The sequence below is a fragment of the Nematolebias whitei genome, chromosome 9 (assembly GCF_014905685.2).
Source record: "Nematolebias whitei isolate Nwh7 chromosome 9, NemWhi1, whole genome shotgun sequence".
In the NCBI taxonomy this organism is placed as follows: Eukaryota; Metazoa; Chordata; class Actinopteri; order Cyprinodontiformes; family Rivulidae; genus Nematolebias; species Nematolebias whitei.
In genome coordinates, this window is record NC_056506.1 from 4,191,547 (window position 1) to 4,202,089 (window position 10,543).

Below are 10,543 nucleotides of genomic sequence, written 5' to 3' on the forward strand. Positions count from 1 at the left end.
GTGAGTGAGTGTGTGTGTGTGAGAGAATGAGTGTGAGAGAGAGAGAGTGAGTGAGTGAGTGTGTGAGAGTGAGTGAGTGTGAGAATGAATGAGTGAGAGTGAGTGAGTGGATGAGTGTGAAAGTGAATGAGTGAGAGAGTGAGTGAGTGTGAGAGTGAGTGAGTGTGAGAGAGTGAGTGGATGAGTGTGAGAGTGAATGAGTGAGAGTGAGTGAGTGTGAGAGTGAGAATGAGTGTGAGAGTGAGTGAGTGTGTGTGAGTGAGTGTGTGTGTGTGTGAGAATGAGTGTGAGAGTGAGTGAGTGTGAGAGAGTGAGTGTGAGAGTGAGTGTGTGTGAATGTGTGCATGGGAAAAAAAAGAGGTTAGAAAAAATGATGAGGGGTTTTGATGGTGCTGTTTCAGTTCATTTCTGTCCACTAACATACACTGTTTTATATATATACTAGGTCTGCAACAATGAATCGATAAAAATCAATGATTAAAAGCATTGGCATCGAATTTCATTATCGATTCGTTGTGTCGTGCGATTATGTATCCATCACGGCGCTGCGGAGCTGTTTTGTTCAACTGCAGTTCATTGTCAATGCTGACTGACTGAATAAAGTTTGGAAAAAAAAAAACTCTGCAGCGCGAGTCGAACAGAGCGAGGGGGGAGGCAGAGCAGGGGCTGTTTTCAAAGGAAAATAAGTAAATTTTACAAATGACCGACGCAGCGAAAACGGTTCAACCCAAGTCCTCCAAAGTGTGGGAGCTCTTCACAAAGATAAAAAATGAGAAACATGCAGCTTTGAAAAGTGACGACAAGACACGGGAGAACCACGGAGATAAACGTAAACATGTCGGAGTCACGAGGAGGAGGAAGGAGCTGCAGCTGATACAACTCTTCATGTGTTGCAGGTGAGTCTCTACAATTTAACACATTGTTCTGTTTCAAGAGAGAAAACGTAACGTCAGTCTCTCTGGTAGATGAAGCTGCTGCTTTGTTTATTAATTATTGTTTCATTTTCGAAAAAGAGAGAACCCGTTATTAAATATTGATTGTAGTGGAGCTCCTAAGCTAACTGAAGCTAACTTAACCCTACATCACTACATCTGATTAATGACGGTGATAGAGAACGTGTTACCTTCTATTTAATTTAATTGGAACAAGCAGTGTTTAAATGTGATTTATAAATAAATCTAACACAAAGATAATAATTTAATGATTAAGCTTCAACTTTTAATTTGCTGGCAAAGTCTGAAGACACTGCAGGTATGGCAGGATGAATTGCATTTAAACAGGAATTAAAGTAATTTATTACATCTACTCAAATGTGTAGAATTAAGTATTTGATGTGTGTGTGTTTAATTGCTCGTTTAGCTACTTTTGCCTGAACCTAACGCTGTAAGTGAAACAAGGCATTTCTTGAGTTGCTGTCAATTATAATATAATACACATTTACTCTCTCATTCCATAAAACAACAACAACAACATCCTTCATGATGGACAGACATCATGGACACCACAGCAGCAGCTGTCTTCACTGAAACATCCTGAACATGATCGTCACTGACATGAGGCCTCTGTCGATGGTTGAAGACGAAGGCTTCACTACAATGATCCACACTTTTAATCCAGGTTACAATAATCCACACTTTTAATCCAGGTTACAATAATCCACACTTTTAATCCAGGTTACACTCTTCCCTCAAGGACACATTTTACAAAGTAGCTACATATTGTGCAGGTATAAAGACACATTTGTATATATACTGTGTACATTTATTTTTTAAGGTATTTGACTAACTTTTATTTTCTATTATTCAATATTTTACTAACAGAATAGTCAAATAGCAACCTGTTTTTTGTGTGAATTGCTATGTCAGTCAAATGTTCAATTTTGGAATAAAGGGGTGGAAATTAAAACATTTTTTTTCCATTGATTAATCGAAAAAATAATCGGCCGATGAATGGATTATTGAAATAATCGTTAGTTGCAGCCCTAAATATAAATACCCAGTTTGTTTTTTGAATGTACAGAACGTTGAAGAGGGGCCCCACCTTGTGGCCGAATCCCCTCACTATTTTCAGAGGAGTTTGTTTCTCCTCTCAGATGGAAGTCTGGATTATTCCTAGTTTTAAGATCTCAGTTTATGTTTCTTTTTCTTATGGGCACTCTTTTGTTGAGTTGTGTTTCTCTTTCATAACAGAGGGAACAGGATTACATGCAACAGGTGCAGAAAATAAACTTTCAGGAAAATACTTCAATACTATAAATTCTTGTCGTTAACAGAGGGGAGTGACCATATTGATAAATAATTTAATTTGAACTAGTTTCTGAAATACATGATAAAAAAGGTAGATTTGTTCTCATTAAAGACAAACTTGAAGGAAAACAAATAACTTTATTTAATATTTATGCCCCCCCCCAGCACAATTTCTTTCTTCAAGAACGTATTTGATTTAATAGCTTTAGAAAACTATGGCACCATGATATGCGCAGGGGACTTTAATTTATTGATGAATCCTATGTTAGACACAACTTATAAAAAAGAGGGAAATGAAGCTTATAGAAAAATGGGTAAATAAGACAGTCACAACTTTAGGCCTAAAAGACGTATGGCGTGAATTACACAGACAAGAAAAAGATTTCACTTTTTACTCAGCCCGTCACAACTCATACTCGAGAATTGATTATTATCTAATGTTTAAGAATGAGCTTCGAGTGAAATACTGTAAAATAGGATGAAGGGATGCCTCGGATCATGGAGGTCTCTTTTTAAACCTACATCTGGATGAAGGGAGAAAGAAAACACACTGGAGACTGAATTTAGGTACATTAAACAATGAGGAACAAAAGAAAGCAATAATAGATGAATACAAAGATTTTCTATCCTTAAACGATAATGGAGAAGTGAGTGCAGCCATCCTATGGGATACAGCTAAAGCATATATACGGGGCAAACTTACAGCCAAAGCGGCGTCTCAGAAAAAAACTCAAGTATGATGATTATACAACTTGGAAAATAGACTCAGAGAGTTAGAAAAGTTACATAGTCAAAATAAAAACCCCTTGCTACTAACCCTAAGCCGACCTATTAAACAGGAGATAGATAAGATTTATAATGAAGATATAGAGAAAAATATAAGGTACATGAAACAAAGGTACTATGAGGCTGGACCAAAAGCTGCAACACTGCTGACATGGAAAATACACAAGCAACAAGAAGAAAGGGCAGTTCATAAAATCAAGGATCCAAATACAAACAAATTAAAAACTAAATTAAATAAAATTCATAGATCATTTGAAAAATAGTATATAATCACTATATACACAAAAAGGGGAAGTTAGCAGTCATCAAATTGATACATTTTTGAACTCATTAGACCTCCCATCACTGGGTAGGACCCATAATGATATTCTTCTGAACAAAATCTCAGATGTAGAAATTGATAAAGCAATCTCTGCATTAAAGACGAATAAATCACCTGGCATAGATGGCTACCCAGATGAGTGGTACAAGTTGATGGGAGTACCAGTTCTACTCTTACTTAAAGATTGTTTTAATAACATTATAAAGGGTGGTGCCCCTCCCCCTCATGGAAAAAGGCCTTTATATATGTAATTCATAAAGAAGGGAAAAATAAATTAGACTTACGGTCTTATAGACCTATTACTGTTCTCAATGTCGACTACAAGCTCTTTGCTTCAGTTCTAGCCAGACAAATGGAAGAGACCGTGTCTTTTCTTATAGATGAAGACCAAACAGGTTTTATTAAGGACCATCAAGCACATGACAATATACGTAGAACCATCCACATTAGAGATCAAATCACAGAGACAAATTCTAGTCGGTCCTTCTCAGCTTAGACGCAGAGAAGGCTTTTGACTCAGTTAGCTGGCAATTTCTTTACCAAACAATGGGCAGATTTGGCTTCTCAGAACAGTTTATACAGTCCATTAAGGCACTATATTCTGCTCCAACTGTGATGATAAAAATAAATGGTGTTCTTTCTAACCCAATAAAACTTCAAAGAGGCTGCTGCCAAGGATGTCCACTTAGCCCGTTCCTATTTAACTTGTTTATCGAACCCTTAGCACAGATGATCAGACAGGAAGAAGAACTTAAAGGTATAAACATAAATGGCAGAGTACATAATTTGTTTATATGCAGATGATGTCTTGGTAATAACCCTTTTGAACCCAGGTTCTAGTGTACCTCTACTTATGAATGCCCTCAAAATATTTGGATCTCTTTCTGGATACTTTCTTAATGTTAATAAAACTCAAGTTCTTTCTTTCAATTTTACCCCCACACAAGACTTAGCCAGACAATAGGATTTAAACTGGAACTTAACACATATTCAGTACTTGGGGGTGTGTATACCAAGGGACCTCTCCTGTCTTTTTGTAACAACTATGAAAATTTTACAAATGAAATTAACAGGGAACTAGACAGATGGGGCTCACTCCCCTTGGACATAGGTGAAAGAATCAGGTCAATTAAAATGGTAATTTTACCTAAATTATTATATATTTTTAATGCACTGTGGAGATTCCCCCAAGCCAATTCAGAGAATGGGACAAATGCATATCCAGGTTTGTGTGGAACTCAAAAAAATAAAAACACGCATAAAATATACAATCCTTCAGTTGCCAAAGGACAGGGGTGGCTTGGCTTTGCCATGTCTCAGATATTATTACTTTGCAGCTCAATTAAGAGTACTTGCTCTTTGGTGTGATGAATCCTATGAGGCTAAATGGAAAGGACTAGGGCTCTCTCTCACTGAACTGCCACTGCAGACAGTACTGGGTTGTGTACACTGTGCAAAATCACTTCTTCAGCATGGGAATTTCTGTTTACGTACATCCATCAGAATATGGTTACAAATTGTAGAGATGTTTCAGCTTCATAGACAAACTGGGATCCTGGGCTGGCCGGTGTGCGACCCACACTTTCAACCAGCAGTTCATGACCATAGATTTAAACAGTGGTTGCAACTGGGCATAACAACAATCAGCAATATTACTTCTAAAGGCCAGAAGGATAGTTTTCAAAACCTCTCACTCAAATTTGGTCTTGGGAAAAATTATTTTTTTTTAAGATATCTCCAGCTCCGTCACTACTTTGTGAAGGAAATACAGAATGCTGAAAACCCCTCTAACCTAGTTCAGATCTTGGTGGATACTTACAAAAGTGGTAGTACGAAAAAAATTGTAGGAAAATTTTACAAAATCTTAACTGATAATAAAACTCACCTTCATGTGAAAAAACAATGGGATAAAGAACTAAAAACAGAAATATCAGAAGACTTGTGGTTGGAGGGATGGAAATCTCAAAACTGCACTACTAACTCACTCATTTGGAAAGATTTCTGTTGGAGAAGCTTGATCCGTTTCTTTATTCCACCTGTACGGAAATCAAAGATAACGGCTGTGCAGCCCTCCTGCTGGAGGGAGTGTGGATCTATTCAGGCAGATCATGCTCATATAGTCTGGTCATGTCCAGGTATAACTGACGTTTGGTTAAAGGTGAATAACTTAATCTACTCTGTGTTAGATGTTAGAGTGGATCTGTCTTTCCCTACACTATTTCTTAGTGTACCCCCCAGGGGACTACACCAAAGTGACATATATATATTCAGGATTATCCTTGTTGCTGTGAAGAAAGCCATCACAAAGTGCTGGCTCAGAAGAGAAACTCCCACAACAGCTCTAGTGATACAAATTATCAAGTATATAAGATCAATAGAACTTGTGACTTATTCTCTCCGTCTACAACAGCACAGGGGGGAAATACTGGAAAAAATGGGACCATTTTTCACACTCTGTGATAGACGTCAATGTTTTGTAAGAAATGATATGTACCTGTGAAACTCCCTCAGGTATACTTGTTTCTATGTTTTGTTTATTCTTTTCTACTTGTTTGTTTGTTTACCTTTCTGTTATACGCCCTATGTTTGAAAAATAAAAAGCTAAAAAATAAAAAAAAAACAGAGGAGGAGGCCTCAGATTTCAAATTTCAAAAACTTTTGCCCCTTTTCCACTGTCACAGCACAGGTCAAATATTCCCAGTTCAGCCTGTGTTTGAGGTCTTTTTCATCAGTACTTGGTATCGGTTTAGCCCCATTATTTTGGTCCTTCTTCTCAAGGGGTCCAAGCGAGCCGAGCCGTGACGTCAGAAACACTGTCGGTCACTGATTGGTCAGGGGAAGGAATCTTTCCAAACAACCCGATCCACCATTTTTCTTTACCGCCTGCCAGTGAGAAAATGGTCAATGGAAGCTGAAGAAGCCCTGCGGGGTTGTTGTGAGGCTACAGACTGGGATGCACTGTGCCAGCCACATGGAGAGGACATCAATGCCATGACTGAGTGTGTGACCGACTATATAAACTTCTATGTAAACAACACCATCCCCACCAGAACAGTGAGATGCTTCTCCAAAAACAAACCCTGGATCACCACTGACCTGAAGGAACTGTTAAACCAGAAAAAAGAGCCTTCAGGGAGGGAGACAGGGAATTATTGAAGAGCACACAGAAGCAACTAAAAGTCAAGATAAGAAACAGCAAGGAGGTGTTCAAGAAGAAGCTGGAGAGCAAGCTCCAGCAGAACAATATCAGAGAGGTGTGGTCAGGGATGAAACAGATCACAGGCTTCAAGCAGAAGGAGGATCAGAAGGATGGAAGCCTGGAGAGAGCCAATGAATTGAACATGTTCTTCAATAGGTTCAGTTCAGGAACAAGCTCAGCATCCTCCTCTCTTGCCCACAGCCAAACATACATACCACCCTCCATTGACCCAAGGCTGTCCTGTCACACCTCAAATATTTTATCTACCATCTCGGTCATGAACCCTTCTTCTTCTACATATTGGTCTTCAACAAAATAAGAAGATACTGATACCTCCTTTGCCTCCCCCCTCTGCATCTCCAGAAGTCAGGTGAGGAAGCAGCTGGAGAGACTGAACCAGAATAAGGCTGCAGGTCCAGATGGTGTCAGTCCCAGAGTCCTGAAGGTCTGTGCAGAGCAGCTCTGTGGGGTTCTGCAGTACTTCTTCAACTTTAGCCTGACCCAGGAGAAGGTTCCAGTGTTGTGGAAAACCTCCTGTCTTGTTCCAGTACCAAAATAAAATCACCCATCAGTCCTCAATGACTATTGACCTGTTGCCCTGACATCCCACATCATGAAGGTCCTAGAGAGACTTCTGCTGACCCACCTGACTAGACAAACAAGCACATATCAGGACCCACTGAGTTTGCTTATCAGCGTGGACTTGGAGTTGAAGATGCCATCATACACTTGCTTCAGCAAACTCACTGTCATCTAGAAAAGGCAGACAGCACTGTGAGAGTCATGTTCTTTGATTTCTCCAGTGCATTTAACACAATCCAGCCTGATCTGCTTTGTCAGAAACTTCAGAAGACTCAGGTGGAGGCCTCAACAATCACATGGATCAAAGACTACCTGACGGACAGACCACAGTTTGTGAGACTGAAGGGTTGTGTGTCTAACCAGGTGGTCAGTAGCTCAGGAGCACCACAGGGGACTGTACTCTCACCATTCTTTTTCACTCTGTACACCTCAGATTTCCATTACAAAACAGACTCCTGTCATCTGCAGAAATATTGAGATGACTCTGCAGTGGTCGGGTGTATCAGAGATGGACAAGAAGCTGAGTACAGGGAACTGGTGGACCTCTTTGTGTCACGGTGTGGAAACAATCATCTCATCTTGAATGTGAACAAAACAAAGGAGATGACTCTAAAAAAGTTAAATCTGGTCCTCTGGACATTCAAAAAAACAAAACAAAGCAAATCAACAAAAAAATGTAGAAACGTTTCGTCTCTCATCCGAGAGACTTCCTCAGTCTGAGGTGCTGTTTTCAGCTCAGTCTCTTAAATAGCACCTTCTCAGAGTGGATCAACCAGTTTTGCTGCTGACAACCAAAACCAGCTGATCACATGCTCAAGAAGGACCATCAGCCTAACAAAGGATCATTAGCACCTGATGGCTGTTTACTGTTCACAGAGGGCTGAGTGATACTAGCAATCACAGCATTGTAAGAGGGGGACAATTGAACCCGGAGGCTCCACCCCTGTTTAATGATGGACGATTTCTTTTCACAAAGATGGCCTCCTTTACTCCTCTCTCAAACCATCGTTCCTCTCTGTCCAGGATGTGCACATCTTCATCCCTGAAAGAGTGACCGCTGGCCTGGAGATGAGTGTAGACCGCAGAGTCCTGGCCTGATGATGTTGATCTTCTGTGCTGGGCCATCCTTTTGGCCAGTGGCTGTTTAGTTTCCCCGATGTAAGACTGATCACCCTCCTGACACTGAACAGCATACACAACATTACTCTGTTTGTGCCGGGGGACTGGATCTTTGGGATGAACCAGTCTTTGCTGTAATGTATTTTGGGGTTTAAAAGCCACTGGGACGTTGTGTTTATAAAATAAACGTCTCAGTTTCTCTGATACTCCCTCAACATATGGAATGACCACTGGTCTGGGTCTGGGTTCCTCCTTTTCACCTGATGGCTGACTGGAGTCCTGTTTGGGTTTCTTCTCTGCTTTCAGGAAGGCCCAGTTAGGATATCCACATTGCTCTAGAGCCTGTCTTGTGTGGGATTTCTCCTTCTGCCTGGCTCCTGAGTTAGTGGGGACGCTGTCTGCTCTGTGGTACAGAGTCCTGATGACTCCTAACTTGTGCTCCAAAGGGTGATGGGAGTCAAACTGCAAATACTGGTCTGTGTGGGTGGGTTTGCGGTACACCTCAGTTTGCAAATGTCCTCTATCAGAGACTGAGACCTCACAGTCCAAGAAAGCCAACTTGCCATTTTTTACATCTTCTCGTGTGAACTTGATGTATTTATCCACAGAGTTGATGTGGTCAGTAAAATGTTGGACTTCCTGAGATTTAATTTTAACCCAGGTGTCGTCAACATACCTGAACCAATGACTTGGTGGTGTCCCTGAAAAGGACGTCAAGGCTCTCTTTTCTACCTCCTCCATGTACAGGTTGGCAACAATAGGAGAAACTGGAGACCCCATAGCACACCCATGTTTCTGCCTATAATATTGCTCCCCATATGTGAAGTAGGTTGACTGCAGGCACAGTTTCAAGAGTTGACACAGTTGTTCTGTGGAAAGCGTGGTCCTGCTGCTCAGAGTGGTGTCTGATTTTAATTTTAACCTGACCACCTCTACTGCATAATCAACAGGAATGCACGTAAAGAGTGATGTGACATCAAAAGAGACCATTGTTTCATCAGTCTCCATGATGACATCCCTCACCTTATCCACAAAGTCCATGGTGTTCTGTATGTGGTGTTCTGAGCTGCCAACTAAAGGGATGAGTACAGACGCCAGATATTTGGAAACATTGTAAGTGACAGAGTTAATCATGCTAACAATTGGTCTTAAAGGTACACCTTGTTAGTGGATTTTAGGTAAACCATACAGACTAGGTGTGGCCTCCCCTGGGTACAGTCTGTGGTACAGAAAACGGTCAATAGCCTTGTCCTGCTCCAAATTTTTCAGGCAATCTATCAATTTCTTCTTGTAACCACTTCCTGGATCTCTTTTCAGAGGTTCATAAGTGTTTGCTGTGATTGCTAGTATCACTCAGCCCTCTGTGAACAGTAAACAGCCATCAGGTGCTAATGATCCATTGTTAGGCTGATGGTCCTTATTGAGCATGTGATCAGCTGGTTTTGGTTGTCAGCAGCAAAACTGGTTGATCCACTCTGAGAAGGTGCTATTTAAGAGACTGAGCTGAAAACAGCACCTCAGACTGAGGAAGTCTCTTGGATGAGAGACGAAACGTTTCTACATGTTTTTGTTGTTTTGCTTTGTTTTGTTTTTTTGAATGTCCAGAGGACCAGATTGAACTTTTTTAGATTTTTCTTCCTGGATTATTGAGCATGCATCAGGATAAAAGGAGATGACTGTAGATTTCAGGAGAAACAGGAACAGGTCCAACCCTATTTCCATCATGGAAGAAGAAGTGGAGGTGGTGGAGAAGTATAAATACCTTGGGGTTCACCTAGACAACAGACTGGACTGGAAATGCAACAATGAAGCGTCTACAAGAAGGGACAGAGCAGACTGTAGTTCTTGAGGAAGCTGAAGTCCTTCAGTGTTTGCAGCAAGATGCTGCATATCTTCTATAAGTCTGTTGTAGAGAGCGCTGTCTCTTCTGCATCATCTGCTGGGGGAGCAGCACCAGAGCAAGTGACTTAAAAAAGATCAACAAGCTCATAAAGAAGGCTGGCTCAGTTCTGGGGACTCCTCTAGAACCTTTGGAGATGATTGTTCAAAGAAGGATTCTTAATAAAATGAAGAACATTATAGACAACCCTCAGCATCCTCTTCATCAGACTGTCATACAACAACAGACTGTCATACAACAACAGATTGTCATACAACAACAGAGTGTCATACAACAACAGACTGTCATACAACATCAGACTGCCATACAACAACAGACTGTCATACAACAACAGACTGTCATACAACAACAGACTGTCATACAACAACAGAGTGTCATACAACAACAGA

General features: G+C 40.7%; 1 protein-coding gene across 1 annotated transcript in view; it reads right to left on the reverse strand.

The window, feature by feature from the left end:
- The window catches only part of paxip1 (PAX interacting (with transcription-activation domain) protein 1), a gene marked incomplete in the record, with an annotated part of 122,354 nt that overhangs the window by 94,920 nt on the left and 16,891 nt on the right, over positions 1 to 10,543 (reverse strand).